Below are 12,596 nucleotides of genomic sequence, written 5' to 3'. Positions count from 1 at the left end.
ATTTAATGTTATGTGAACATACGAACAATATATGCACGAACAATTTTCGTATTCGAACAATTTCCAGGCGAACATTAGACGCGCGAGCAACTGTCGCGCGAACTATTTTCGGCGAACAATTGACGCATATCCGTTTGTGAGTAGTATTGTAGTAGCAGGGGATTATTATCCGGAGTTGTTCACCAGGTTTTTTTTTCTACGAATTTTGTTTGCAAGGATTTATGTTCCGATTACCCATACCATGCATACTATATTATTGTTGTTACGTCAGGATTGGTTGCTAACGAGTTCTCATGGAACGATTTTCTTATATGGTTGTAATTATTCAGTGACAAATAACCGTAGATAATTGCAATTGTTGAATCGCCCTATATTTATATCAACATTTCTTATTCACCATTCAAATTACAAAATTGTTTTACACTTTTTAAACTATATAGGCATAATCCATTTTTCACTTTAAAAATCGATTAGAGTTTCGATTCTTGTTTTTACGTCATACCGATAAAAATATTAAAGATACATAAAAATGATTTTTTGTAGACGCATTTAAGGTTCAAGTTTTGACCAAAATCACAAAATTTGAAAATTGTTTTGTAGGGAAAATTATAAAATGTTTAATTTTTATAGGTAGAGATTAAAAAAAATTAAAATTAAGTGTGAGATAAGTAGTTTGTACTTAAATCAAAAAGTCTAAAAAATATAAACCTATACACAGTTTTTTCGAGATGTTTTAAGTTTCGATTTTCATGAAATTAGATATTCAAATTAAGAATAGCAATTAATAGAAGAGCCCCTTAAGAGCGCAAGAAATTAATCATAATTATTAATGAACAAAATTGAGTAATTCATATTCAATAACCACATGAGGCTCCAGAAAAGAGCGTTAGGCATTTAACTAGCTACATAAAATAATAGAAATCAAAATGCATATACATATAAATTGTCTATGTGATATCGAGTATCTAACACCAACCTGAGAGGATATCAACTAATAAACACCACAAGTACCACAGAGAAACAGTCACTAGTCACTACGTATAAAGTAAGTACTTACATACCTACATATACATTTTCAACAGAATTCAAATGCACATTTAAGGGGCCTCGCTATTGCCGTCAATTTTAGCTCAAAAGACCTTTTGTTTTGACAAAATTAAAGTTAGTTTATGTTGCCCGATTTTGATTCTGTAAAAATATATGAATTCAGCANTAGCTCAAAAGACCTTTTGTTTTGACAAAATTAAAGTTAGTTTATGTTGCCCGATTTTGATTCTGTAAAAATATATGAATTCAGCAAAAAAATGTCTGTAGATCCTACGAAACACTTTGTAAAAATTAAATCTTTCATTATTGTAAACTATAGTTGAAAACTTAATAATATTAACTTTTTATAATCATAATAACAATTTTAATTAAAATTAAAAACGAAAAATGTTTCGTACGATCTTCAGACATTTTTCTGCTGAATTCAAAAATTTTTTCAGAATCAAAATCGGACAACGTAAACTAACTTTAATTTTGTCAAACCAATGAGTAAGATGTTTAAAAATTCATACAGTGAATTTTATATGATTATCGAGTTATTGACATGTGCATGCGCGTACGAGAGTGGCATCCAACGTGCTGCGGCGACGGCGGCTCTAGCCGGTGCGCGATAATTGCCGCGGTGCGGTCACAATATTAAACGATTACCAGAAAACCAAAAATAAACTAATAATATAATATACTAAGGTAATTACTAATTTCTACCCAATCCACCAGATTACAGAAGTATAATATTAGTATTATCAGTAAACTAATATCGTATATTATAAATATGGCAATATACATTGAAATTACACACAATTCTTGTTTAGCTGTCAGATGCTCAGACGTCACTCGTGAAATAGTGTATTCGATCAGGAACATATTTAGGTGTTCAGGACATATTATAAACCTTATATTTATAGTGGATTTTAAATTCTTGCAACCTGATCTTATTACACTGCAATGAACCAAAAATGGCGTTATAGCACGAAAACAAAAAAACATTTTCCGTCAAAAAATAAAAAAATGTGTGGTAATATTGTGTCTTTATTAAAATGGCGTGAAGATAAAAATGTAACAAAGGTAAATAAACATTAATCAGTTATCTATTTGTCTATACTATACGGTCTATTATATAGTATATGTATAATAGTATGGTATAATGTACTAACTAGCTACCTATGATGAAAAATGAATTGTATTTTGTAATATGTTATTATGAACATTAATTTAGTTATATTTTCTTATAATTAGAGAATGTATTTCTATATTCTAAAAAACAAAAAAATCTGTTTTTATTTTAAATTCACTAAAAACTTGGTCTTAAAGTTATTTTCAATTTTATTATATAAATTCTTATATAATAATCGAGTTCTTTTTCTGTCGAGGCAAAATAAACAATATTTAATCATTATAATAAATAATTATTGTATCTAATTGTGAAATAAATTAAATTCACACAATTTTAACCAAAAAGTTGTTTGTTCAAATTTTTGTAGCAGGTTGTACTTTTTTTTACCTATATTTTGTATAATAGGAATCCTCCGTACAAGAAACCTCAAGTCCAACAAGTACTTTACAGATGAACTTTGCAACAAGTACCCCTGTTCAAGATATTGTCAATATAACACAGAAAAAATTGTCGATTTTACCAGTACAATCTACATCTTCAGTACACGATTATGAACTGACTGTAAGTATTTCACCAACTAAAGAACAAAATAATTTTGCGGTGTACGGAAGAAGAATCATAAATATCAACCATTTCTTCGAGGAAATTAAAAAAGCAAACGACCACTCTCCTTTTGACTGCAAATTCAATGATATGGTACTAATTGATGAACAAATGCATGGTTTAGATTCAGTTTTCCATTTTAAGTGTTCAATGTGTGGAAAAAATTCAAAAATGTCAACAGAAGGAAACAGCTTAGACTCTGAAATAATGCAAATTAACACAGCTGCTGTGGCTGGGACAATGTTAAATGGTTGTGGATTTACACACTTACAGCAATTTTCCTCAACTCTTGAAATACCATGTATGTCTGGTAACACATATAAAAAGGAGCATGATAAAATATCTGAAGGATACGAAATTGCTGCAACTAAAGAAATGGAACAAGCCGCTCGAGAAGAAGCACAATTGGCAATTGAATCAGGAGAAGTTGGCCCTGATGGCATTCCTCATATTTCTGTTGTAGCCGATGGAAGCTGGTGCAAAAGATCATATAGAACTCAATATAATTCATTATCAGGAGCGGTAAGTTTTTATATAAGTATAAGGAATCTACAAAAAATTATAATAATTATTAATATATTATTATTATTATTATTAATTATTGTATAGTTATTACTTATTATATTACACAGGTACTTTCTCGTTACATAATGCGCTTAACAAGTACAAAATATGCACATAATTATGTGCTTAAAAATATAATGCTTTGATTTTCGACTTCAGTAGTTTTTCTGGTTGGAAAGTAAATGTAATTCGTGTTTTGGTGAGGTCTCAATTTTTTTACAAGCTTTGAAAGTTCAAATTTTCACAAAATTCGTAAAAATAACAAAAATGTACTAATTATTTTGAGTTAGAAATTCATAAATAATTTTCTATTTAAATCTAAGATTAAAAAATTTAATGCAAGATTCGTCATAAGTTTGTCAAAAAATGTCAACCGGAAAGTCAAATTAAATTATCAGATTCGAACGGAGTTAGAAATTATTTTTGGTTTGTGAGTGTGAATAAAAAAGCTTTACAATTTAATAAATATTGCATACGACGAAAAACGGTGGTCAGCTTAGGTTATTTTACATTATAATAAATATTTTTATATTTTTATATGATTAACTAAAAGTAATTAAGAGAAATTTATCATTCTTTGATTTTTTTATACAATTTTAAACTACAAAATGAAATTTTTCAACATTCAAACACTTGTAAAAAAAATTTATCGACTATGGTACGCATTTTATGCAGTATTGTTTAATTACAATAAGAATAATTTATATGAAATCGTGTAGTAAATTTTAAATAAATTTTAAATTTTATTTGTAATTTATTATATTTTTATGTGAACAATATATTTTTTGACAAAATAATAATTATATACAAACCATTTTATTTTAGGCTGCCATTATCGGTTACAGAACTAAAAAAGTGTTGTATCTTGGGGTTAGAAATAAATACTGTTCAAGTTGTGCACGTAGTAATGAACCATCCCCTCATAAATGCTCAAGAAACTGGCCAGTGACAAGTAGCTTATCGGGAATGGAAGCCTCTATAATAGTTGAAGGATTTAAAAATAGTGAAGCAATGTACGGGTTACGGTATCATAAGCTAATAGCAGACGGTGACAGTAGTGTTTATCAAAAAATTTTAGAATTAAGACCTTATAAAAATATAACAGTAGAAAAAGTTGAGTGCAGAAACCATTTACTTAGGAATCTGTGTAATAAATTAAGGGACATTTCAACAAAAAGATCAGCTGGTAAATTAGAACACAGAAAATTACTAAGTAATAATATATTACGTATCAGAAAAGGTATTGTTTGTGCAATTAGTTACAGAAAATCGAACCGTCATTCAGTCAGTGATTTAAGAAGTGATATTATGAATACGATTCATCATGTATTTGGTAACCATGAGGCATGTGCTGAGTATTTTTGTGATAAAAAAAAATTAATTGGTGCAAATTATATTGAAAAAATAATATCCGAGGATTATGAATTTTACGAGGCGTTGAACAAAATTTTAAGGAACTTAGCAAGACACAGTTCAAGCTTATTACAGGATGTTGACAGTAACATAGTTGAGTCATTTAATTCAATTGTTGCGAAATTTATAGGAGGTAAACGAGTTAATTATGCTTTGAAAAATTCATATTATACTAGGTGTTTGTTAGCTACCGTAAGTAAAAACAATAAACGCCCAATATATTCGCTACATAAAGCATTGTATAAAAATAGTCCGTTTAAAAAAAGTAATTGTAAAGTTCTTGAAATGTTGCGGAAAGAAAAACAAGAAAGACAAAACCAATCGAGATGTAAAACTAAGCGATTTCGGAAACAATTATTTAAAAACAATAATACTGATATTTCATACGGAAATGAAGCCAGCAAACCAGATATGGACAAGGAAGAGTTTTCTAAACAAAAAGAGGAAGTGTTAAATGAAATGAGAAGCCTAGTGAAAAAACGTGAACAAATTGAACGTCAAACTATTGATCAGTATCAAAACGTAAAGTGGTTTGAAACGAGGAGAAAACTTTTAACTGCCTCCAACTTTGGTAAAATTGTTAATCGTCGACTTGATACTGGTTGCGAAAATGTAGTAAAAAGTTTATTATACACAACACAGTTCACTGCTCCTCAAATAGAATATGGTCGTGAGAATGAACCAGTAGCCTTAAGGGAATTGGAAAAATATTTAGGGAAAAAAATTAAACCCTGTGGATTATTTATTGATTCCAAAGAATTTTTCCTGGGTGCTACTCCAGATGGACTAATCGATGACGATGGAATCGTGGAAATAAAATGCCCATTTTCCGCTGCTGAAATAACCCCCGAAGAAGGTATTTTATCAAAAAAAATCACTTTTTGGCAACTAAAAAAGAATGGCACTATTGGAGATTACAAAAAAAAACATAATTATCATTTTCAAGTACAAGGGCAATTACATGTTACAAAAAGAAAATATTGCATATTTTGTGTATGGACCAAAAAAGGATTCAAAACTGAAAAAATTATGTATGACGAATTATTTTGGCAACAAAATATGCTGTCAAAATTAACTAATTTTTTCTTCGACTGTTTATTGCCCGAAATTGTAGACCCGAGGCATCCTGGAAGACCTATCAGAAATCCAGACTACATCATTCAAGCCCAAAAGAAAAAAAAAGCCTCTGCAATACCATCTACTGTCAATCATTGTTTATAAATTATAAATTACTATAAAATGTTTAATTTAAAGTATAGGTACTTAGCTTTTTATTATGTATACTATTACTATATTACTAATATTAATACTATCTACTAGGTTATAATAGACAATAGTTAATATTCAATCATTAAAACAACTTCCTTACTATATTATATTACTGTATTATACTAATTCTTGAACTAGGTATTCATCAAAATATACACAACAGATATACAGATTGTAGAGGTACAATCAAATTAATCTGTCAAAAAAATCTAATAATATTCCTGATTTTTATATCATTTCTATAATATTATCTACTAGGTAAGTATACATAAATGTATTATTTATATTTGGTATAACATAGGTAGTTTTATTTGATAAAAGTACCTAAGTAGAGGGGCGAATGTAAGTTACTACGCGAGAACTAGCAACGAAAAAAATACATATAAGTACGTTAGTTCCTATACGAATATAAATATGAGATGTGTAAACCCTTACATGTTAAAAAAAAATGTGTGTGTTAGTTCCTATATGATGAAAAAATTATATAGTATATAATTATTTGACGTATTATGTAAGTTCGTACACGGTAAATTTTATATTGAAGAGTGCAGAGGTGCGGACTATATAAGGCATTGGTTAATTATTAATTTGTTCAATAGTTATGCTGTACGTCAATACGATAAAACATCTGATGATAACTATTATTGTAATAAATTATAAAGTAATGAGTCCAAAAATAATTTTCCGGTTAGACATGTGACAACGATAATGAACGTATGCAATCGTGTTTTACCTGGTAGCAGTACCCACATTTAGTCTCACTCATACTAATAATCATTTACTACTAACACATAGATACCAGGCGGTTATGATGAGATTAGAAATTGCCTAGATGTTGCTCCTTAAATAATAACAGTAGCGAGGCCCCTTAAGTAGTAGATTAATCACACACACAAATTAAAAAAAATAAGGATAATAATCGCACTAGAATGACCTTCAGCAACATCAATACACATGTACCCAAGTGCATAGCCACTGTATTACATAAACACACATTAGTTCACTGAGATATAAGGCCTAGTTGCAGTGATCGCTGGACCAACTCTTCCCGGAATTACGCCTACAGCCACCCTGGACGACGATATTCTGGATATTCATACAGTTTATCAAACCTCTCGTGCACAAGATATATTCTTTATACACGAATTTTACCTTACTGCCTGTTGTGCGATCTCGACCCTACAGCCAACACTTCTTCCCCGTCTAGGTCGTCTCAATTTGTATTCTACTACATAATACTATAGTTAATAGTTTGAGTACCTACCGGTGAATACCTACAAAAATTAATATTAAGATTTAAAGATTAAATAATAAAATCTTAATCACTGCAAGTCAATTTGTTGAACTTAATCATTTTGATTGTAACGTCTGATAATATTTTTTACAAGGTGGCACAGTACCTACCTACTAAACTATTTAGATTATCAGTAAAAAAAATAATATATCTAATTTAAACTGTAATGCAGTCTGATCCTCAGAGACTCGCCGAAGAATGATTGACGAAACTCATTCATACGGTGTGTTTCGCACAGATTCAAGTATTTGCAATGAAAATGTAAAAAAAAAACGGGCAATGAGAGTTGACAATTCCGCGGCTGTGTACGACAGGCAGATCAGAAAAAAAGTGAATATGCTCGGTGATTAGCGCGGTCGTTACGAAGAAAATAACTTGATTATATGAATTGGCTGATATCCTATTTACAGGTTAACTAATTATTATTTATCGACTGTGTCGACCACCATACATCGATGTAGAGGCAAAGAATATTGCCCATGCAGTGAGGCGGTGCTATCGTGACAAAAACCGACCTGGAAAGAAAATACTTTTTGAACGATTATTATTACTATTAACGATCTGGAAATCGTTTTATTCATATCGCCAAACTTTGATTCATAAAAATATATTGCCTAGAGTATTTTATATTATTAGTAAATTGCATTTCATTGTTTTAATTGTATTATTGACAAACGATTGTTATTATCATCTAATTTATCTAATTGGCCCTGGTCCATCTAAAACTTAAATAAATAAATAATTTATCTTATTGTTTTGTTACAGAACGGAAACCAGTTTGAGTAAAAAAAGTTCATTGGACAGACATGTAAAATAATTAAATCAAATTACAATAACTTTTCGAAATTGAAAGCTTTATATAAATGGAAATCTAAAATAGGTTTTCATTATCTGGTGTGAAAGTGAAATTGTAATAAACACAAAGCAATTTCCGACATTTTAGGAATTTGTTTAATACAAAAAAAAACCTAAAACACTGGTTCTTGTGGTACACCCAACTCTTCTGTATTGTTATTCGTATATTATGGTAAAAAATACAGGTAAAAAGTCACTGACTATTGTAAAATTAAAATGACATAAAATAAATGATTGATAAAAGTTTATTTATATACAGAAAATATGTTATAATATTGAAGGATTTTTATGAACTAAAAAAAATGTATCTTGTAGATATAAAAAAAAAATTATCATTATAAAAAAATACATATTATCATTCCCAAAATACAGTTTAAAAATATCTGTTAAATATTATTACATTGTTAAAATGTTGATAACACAAATTTATGAAGATGTAAGTATAAAATATAATAGATCATCATATTCTGTAGTGGTTCTAGAAGTTGTAGTTGGACGAATGGTAGTAGTTGTTGTAGTGGTAGTTGGACGACTGGTGGTAGTAGTTCTATTCCTCCTAATAAATCTGTAAATATAATAGCATAATATTTATTATTGAACTATGATAATTTAATTTTTGTGAATATAAAGCACTTCACTTAGTCATTAAAAACACAATAATTCTGATATTAACTTCTTTTTTAAAGCCCAACCTAGTAATTTTTTAATATAATATGATAATCGAAACAAACCGGGCAAGGGTCTTGCAAGGGTCTTTGCTGTGTCACAAGTACAATGACTAAGCCAAATGGATGCACAATTATTTTTTATTATACCTTACTTAATAGTCAATAACAAGAACTGTTTGAGAATAAATCGTTATTTTATGAATTAATATCTATTGTCATCAAGATTTAACATGTTAAGCATGTTTTTGAGCTAGGTGTAAGACAATTTCGATTTTTATTATTATTTTATATTAATTTTTCGATTGATAAAAAAACATGATAATGTAATAAGACGAAAAACAACACTAATTTTTTGTTGGAGTCTGAAGTCAGAATATTATGACAAAATCACAAATATTTGAAAATCATTATCAGTCAGAAATGAATATAAAAAATGTTGTATCTACATCTCAGATTTAACAATTTTAGACAAGATTCCCCCTAAATTTTCTTTCGTTGAACAAAAATAAAAAGTTTAGCGGAAAGTCTAATAATTTTTTATGACCGTTCGAAGTTTTACATTGGATAATTACTGGTAAATTAACGTATTCTCAAAGAATGATTTTCATTTTTATTTAATTCAAAAATTATTAAGAGGTCTTACTTACAAACGCGTAACATGAAAAATCGTACGTTCTGAATAATCCATTTAAATTTGTTATAATGAATATGGGAAAAAATTTACACGTTATGAAATTTAGAAGTAAGAATATTATCTAGTAAGCTGCAAACGTTTTTTTCCCCCAAATATTTATTTAATCATTTTTTGAACATGATCGAATTTTCAAAATATTTTGACTCGTTTTGAGCTATTTAGAGACATTTGAAAATTTGAATATTAAAATTAAATTAGACATTTAAACGAAGAATAACAAGTTTATTTACTTTGTTGTTTGTCAAAAATATGCTTTGTTGACATGAAACTTTTAAAGTATATTTTTTTATCTTGTACACAGAATGACATTTTCAAATGTATGTTTTTTGACAAAAATTAATTTAATCTACTGTAGTCTCTACTCTCTAGTGCTATAATGCGTAATAGTAAAATAAGTTGCTTTAATCACAATAATATTATAAAATATACACGGCAATGTTATAGGCAATAAGAATTGTTTTTCGTATACAATAATTTTATACTATTACTTTCAAATTGAACACATCCATTAGTGACTCCTTTAGACACCCGATGTACAGTAGTGCGTTACCCACTTACTAGCTTTTAACCCAAAACAAAATAAATATTATACAACTAGCAGCTGAGAAGTTTAAAGCTGAACATAATTATTTTAAATTGAATCATTATTTAAAAATATTAATATTACATATATTTTAAATAAAAGTACCTCCACTTATGTCGTGGTCTTGCAGTAGTCATGGTTTTAGACGTAGTTGGTTGATGGCCAATAATTTCAATTCTCTTCACTTTATCACTGTAAATATTTAATTCATACAATATTGATTTTTGAATAATTATGATTTTGATATCTATGTGTTTTTTAAATTCAAATAATATATTTTATTTCCATTTAGAAGGTAATTCTGATGAATACTAAATGTTTTCTGAAGTCCCAGAAACCACACAGTTTTTTAGTATTATATTTTCAGATTCAGAGTTTTTTTTTGTTAGTAATCACTTTTTAGTGGAGTACAATTGATACGAAATTATACATCATCATTTTTTTCTGGCAGAAAAGTGAATCTAGTTGGCACTTTGGGGGGTCAGAAATGGTTTTCATTTTTTCAATAGAGTTGGGAACAACAACATTTCTGATTAAATTGATTTCGTTTTTTTATAGTTACACATAAATCACATTTTCATACAATTTGTCATTACAATTATCTATACAAAATAAAATGTTCAAAACATTTTGACCAATTCCGATCTATTTATAAGTGAAATTATCAATTTTATTTAGTTTATTTTTAATTAGTGTTAATAAATGATTTTTCAGTGGGATAAATAAAATTGAAAATTTGGCTGTTGTTAAATTTGTATACAATTTTCAATTTTCAAAGCCAAATATTGTATATTTAAAACAAGGTTTCTCTTAAGGAGTTCATAATAATATTAATATATAATTCCCAAAAGAATCTAATAAATATATTAAGACCGTTTTTTTGATAGACATTTTATGTTCAAATTATGATGAAACTATAAATATTTAGTAGACTATGTTCGTTATTCCGTTGAAATTCAAAAAACATTATTTGTTGGGACTTACAACTTTTAAGTATACTATACATTTTACTATACGCAACGGAATTTTCAAAATAAGTGACGTTTTTGGCAAAAAATAAATCGATCTTTCGTAATCCTATAGTAGAAAAATAATGTAGACCCTTGAATAGCAATATCCCAAAAAAAAAAAATGTGTAAGTGTGTACATTAGTGTCTAGAGAGTGATTGTGTAATGGATATGTTAATTTTTAATTCAATAATCATTGTATTTGAAAAATGATCCTAAGCAAGACAGTCTGGCAACCTTAAATAATACTAAGTAAATTGTATGATATTATTGCAATTTAAGTAGTTACTTTTGCTATTCGGCATTACTATGACAGTAGGTTAATTTCATTTTGGCTGAAAATTGAATTTGAAAAGTAATTGTGTGTAAAATGTTATAATATACTCTACAAGTTGCAAGTACCTACCATCAAATAATATTATCAAATTACAACAAAATATTTAAAATCTTTATTCATTGTTTTAATTAATAATTGTGTCCAAATTTTAGTTTAAAATGTCTTTAACAAATAACTGTGTTTCTATATTTTTTAATTTTTTTTTACAGTAATATACTCAATTTATAAGGCTCCTTGTTTTGAATTCTTAACTCTTAGGTGTAAAAATAGTCAATTTATATTTTTTAACTACAAAATAATTTGCAAATGTTGTCAAAATTTGTATTTTGAATACTTCTAAAAATAATCGTGGCTATATGAATATTTAATACTTATCAATTGCTGCTAAAACAACTTATAAGGACACTCGTATTTCAATTCTAGCTTTTTGATCAAATAAATACAATTTTATTGACATTAATATAATACAAAATTAAACAATGTCAAGTTTCATACGTCTGTAAATGACTAAAAATTAATCAAAATGTTTTAAAAATTGTGTAATGTAGGGAACATTATAAAATAAACATTTCAACAAAATAAATTCTAATTTCAATATTTTGTGGTTGTGTATATGATGTTATTTGTTTCAGAGCTTTCACTTAAAACAAAATTTCAGTTTTTCATTAATTTTAAAAATATTATGTTTACCCTTTACGTGTTCCCGGACAATTCGATTTTATGAAATTTTCGCTGCATTCCTTCTCACAGCATTGTCTTTGAAGAAATCCATGTTTTTCTCCTCTTATTTTGAATCTTCCAACAATAGTATCTGAAACAGATTGCATACAAAATTACATCATGATTATGGATGTATAATAATAATGTAGTTTTTATCGATGGTCACTGTAGTAAATAACACTATCCCTCACTTGTTTGATTCCTTTGTTGTGACTTTGACGGCTGGAATACGAGCATTCTTGGTTTATCTACACAATGTTTTTCTATAGCCCTATCGAGGAATTCTCCACAAAATTTTTGTTCGGCGTCTAATACGTTTGTATCACCTTCCTTGGCAGCGGTCACCGATGTATCAAAAGCAATGGTAGCTATGGATATGTAGGTCCATACTAAAAGAAATACTTTCAAAGAATTCCTGAAATACACA

General features: G+C 28.2%; 1 long non-coding RNA gene across 1 annotated transcript; it reads right to left on the bottom strand.

Annotated features, from left to right (window-relative positions):
• Window positions 1-8,620: 8,620 nt before the first annotated feature.
• On the bottom strand, window positions 8,621-12,218 carry LOC111027923. The gene is made up of 3 exons (XR_002603859.1): window positions 12,140-12,218; window positions 10,210-10,296; window positions 8,621-8,724 (listed from the first exon to the last, which is right to left on the bottom strand). It is a non-coding gene; the product is annotated as an uncharacterized LOC111027923 (long non-coding RNA).
• Between the last annotated feature and the right edge of the window lie 378 nt (window positions 12,219-12,596).

Source organism: Myzus persicae, unplaced genomic scaffold, assembly GCF_001856785.1.
Source record: "Myzus persicae strain clone G006 unplaced genomic scaffold, MPER_G0061.0, whole genome shotgun sequence".
In the NCBI taxonomy this organism is placed as follows: Eukaryota; Metazoa; Arthropoda; class Insecta; order Hemiptera; family Aphididae; genus Myzus; species Myzus persicae.
Note: the sequence above shows the minus strand (reverse complement) of the source record. Positions and strands in the feature narration are given on the sequence as shown.